The sequence below is a fragment of the Colobus angolensis genome, unplaced genomic scaffold (genome assembly GCF_000951035.1).
Source record: "Colobus angolensis palliatus isolate OR3802 unplaced genomic scaffold, Cang.pa_1.0 Scaffold404, whole genome shotgun sequence".
Lineage (NCBI taxonomy): Eukaryota > Metazoa > Chordata > Mammalia > Primates > Cercopithecidae > Colobus > Colobus angolensis.
The window spans coordinates 52,507-56,014 of NW_012117422.1; the positions used below are offsets into that span (position 1 = coordinate 52,507).

A 3,508-nucleotide genomic window follows, 5' to 3' on the forward strand; every position below is an offset into this window, starting at 1 on the left:
TCTCAAAAAAGGCTGGGTGCGGTGGCTCATGCCTGTAACCCCAAAACTTTGGGAGGCTGAGGCAGGTGGATCACAAGGTCAGGAGTTCGAGACTAGCCTGACCAACATGGTGGAAGCTGTCTCTACTAAAAATACAAACATTAGCCAAGCGTAGTGGCACGGGCCTGTAATCCCACATACTCAGGAGGCTGAAGCAGGAGAAGCGCTTGAACCCGGGAGGCGGAGGTTGCAGCAAACTGAGATCACACCACTGCACTCGAGCCTGGGTGACAAAGACTCCATCTGAAAAAAAAAGAAAAAAAAAAAACACTTAAGAAAGTCACTTTGAGAGGTTGTGGCAGGCAGATCACTTGAGGCCAGGAGTTCGAGACCTGCCAGGACAATATGGCGAAACCCTGTCTCTACAAAAATTAGCTGGGTGTGGTGGCACAAGCCTGTAATCCCAGCTACATGGGAGGCTGAGACATGATAGTCACTTGAACCCAAGAGGCAGAGGTTGCAGTGAGCCGTGATCATGCCACTGCACTCCAGCCTGGACGACAGAGTGAGACTCTCTCAAAAAAAAAAAAAAATAAGTAACATAAATGTTAATTTGACTTTTTGGTTTGTATTATAGGTAAAATTATAAACTTACGGTTTTATATTGACATAGAGCTGTAAATTAATTTATAGTGGGTTTATGTTTATAGACATTGATTTATTATTTTTTTACTTTAGTTTTTTGAGACCATGTCTCTCTCTGTTGCCCAGGCTGGAGTGCAGCAGTACGACTTTGGCTCATGGCAACTTCTGCCTCCCAGGTTCAAGCGATTCTCTTGCCTCAGCCTCCCGAGTAGCTGGGATTACAGGACCCACCACCATGCCTGGCTAATTTTTGTATTTTTAGTAGAGATGGGGTTTCGCCTTGTTGGCCAGGCTGGTCTCGAACTCCTGGTCTCAAGTTATCCACCCGCCTCAGCCTCCCAAAGTGCTGGGATTACAGGCGTGAGCCATCACGCCTGGCCTATATACATTTACACAAGACTGTGTGGTGGGTTAATATTTTGAAATGTTAGCCAGTGTATGGTTGTTTTTTCAGGCCGACTAAGCTGTGTAAAAAGGTGAGTGGGCTGGGCACACTGGCTCATGCCTATAATCCCAGCATTTTGTGAGGTCAGGGCGGGAGGATCCCTTTAAGCCCAGGAGTTTGAGACCAGCTTGGGCAACACAGGGAGATCCCATCTCTGCAAAGAAAACAAAGAAAAAAAAAATGAGTGAAAGTGCCTGATCAAGAAGGGAGGTTGAAGCAGATGTCAGTTGGCTCTGGAAGACAGCAAGAGCCGCTACACTGCAATCCCAGCTCGGAATAGCATGAGGCAAGGCAGTACTCTCTTCCTTTCCTTGGGTTCTTTGACATCCCTATATACTTTCCTTGAGGTAGTTTCAGTATATCTTTCTTCTTTATTATTATTTATTATTTATTTATGTTATTTATTTTTTCGAGACGCAGTCTTGCTCTGTCGCCCAGGCTGGAGTGCAGTGGCATGAACTCGGCTCACTGCAAGCTCTGCCTCCCGGGTTCATGCCATTCTCCTGCCTTAGCCTCCCAAGTAGCTGGGACTAAAGGTACACACCACCATGCCTGGCTAATTTTTGTATTTTTAGTAGAGACAGGGTTTCACCATGTTGGCCAGGCTGGTCTAGAACTCCTGACCTCAAGTGATCTGCCTGTCTTGGTCTCCCAAAGTGCTGGGATTACAGGCATGAGCCACTCTGTCTGGCCATCTCTGTTCCTTATAACCAAAAAGAGCCCCCAGTTTAAAAGCTCTTAAAGGTCTGGGCGCAGTGGCTCACATCTGTAATCCCAGCACTTTAAGAAGCCAATATAGGAGGATCACTTGAAGCAGGCCCTGGGCAACAAAGAGCCCTTATCTCTACTTATTTTATTTTTTAGAGACAGGGTCTTGCTCTGTTGCCCAGGCTAGTGGAGTGCAGTGGCATGATCACGGCTCACTGCAGCCTCAACCTCCTGGGCTGAATCTGTCTACCTACCTCAGCCTCCTGAGTAGCTGGCACTCAGGCACATGCCACTGATTTTTTATTTTCTGTACAGATAGGGTTTTGCCATGTTGCCCAGGCTAGTCTCAAACTCCTGGGCTCAAGTGATTTGCCTGTCTTGGCCTCCCAAATTGCTGACATTACAGGCAAGAGCCACCGCACGTGCACATAGTACCTAATGATTCCTTATAAACCAGTATGAAAAAGACAAACCCTATAGTGGAAAAATGGACAAACGACATGAATAGAGAATTCACAAAGGAAGAAATATACGTATGGTTAATGAACATGAAAAATGTTGGCCAGGTGCTGTGGTTCGCGCCTGTAATCCTAGCACTTTGGGAGGCTGAGGCAAGTGGATCAACTGAGGTCAGAAGTTTGAGACCAGCCTGGCCAACATGGTGAAACTCCATCTCTACTAAAAATACAGAAGTTAGCCAGGTGAAATGGCACATGCCTGTAGTCCTAGCTACTCTGGAGGCTGAGGCATGAGAATCGCTTAAACTCAGGAGATAGAGGTTGCAGTGCGCCAAGATTGTGCACTGTACTCTAGCCTGGGCGACAGAGTGAGAATCTGTCTCAAAAAAATAAAATAAAAATAAAAATTAGCCACACATGGTGGTGCATGCCTGTAGTCCTAGCGACTTGGGAGGCTGAGGCAAGAAGATTCCTTGAGCCCAGAAGTTTGAGGCTGCAGTGAGCCATGATTGTGCCACTGTACTCTAGCCTGGCCGGGAACTTGTCTTAAAAAAAAAAAAAAAAAAAAAGGTTTAATTTCATTGTAATAAAATAAACTTCAATTAACATAGTTACATATCTTTTTCTTTGTCCATCATTCTGACAATGCCAGATGAGCATGAGTATAGAGAAACTATGGAGAAATGACCATTACCAGCCTAACTATTAAGAAAGTGATGGACTGGGCGTGGTGGCTCACGCCTGTAATCCCAGCTACTCAGGAGGCTGAGGCAGGAGAATTGCTTGAACTCAGGAGGCCAAGGTTGCCGTGAGCCGAGCTCGCGCCATTGTACTCCAGCCTGGGCAACAAGAGAGAAACTCTGTCTCAAAAAAAAAAGTAATGAGAGTGAACAATATAGTCAGGATGGCTAAAGGTGACCCTGAGAAACCAAAGGGCAAGGTGTCTGCTTATGTCTTCTTTGTGCAGACGTGCAGAGAAGAACGTAAAAAGAAACCGTCAGCTGGGTGCAGTGGCTCAAGCCTGTAATCCTAGCACTTTGGGAGGCCGAGACAGGTGGATCACGAGGTCAGGAGATCGAGACCATCCTGGATAACACAGTGAAACCCTGTCTCAACTAAAAAAATACAAAAAACTAGCCGGGCGAGGTGGCAGGCGCCTGTAGTCCCAGCTACTTGGGAGGTTGAGGCAGGAGAATGGCGTAAACCCGGGAGGCAGAGCTTGCAGTGAGCTGAGATCCGGCCACTGCACTCCAGCCTGGGTGACAGAGTGAGA

At 46.8% G+C, this 3,508-nt stretch overlaps 1 pseudogene; it reads left to right on the forward strand.

The window, feature by feature from the left end:
- Positions 1–3,139: 3,139 nt before the first annotated feature.
- The window catches only part of LOC105521689, a 971-nt pseudogene continuing 602 nt past the window's right edge, over positions 3,140–3,508 (forward strand).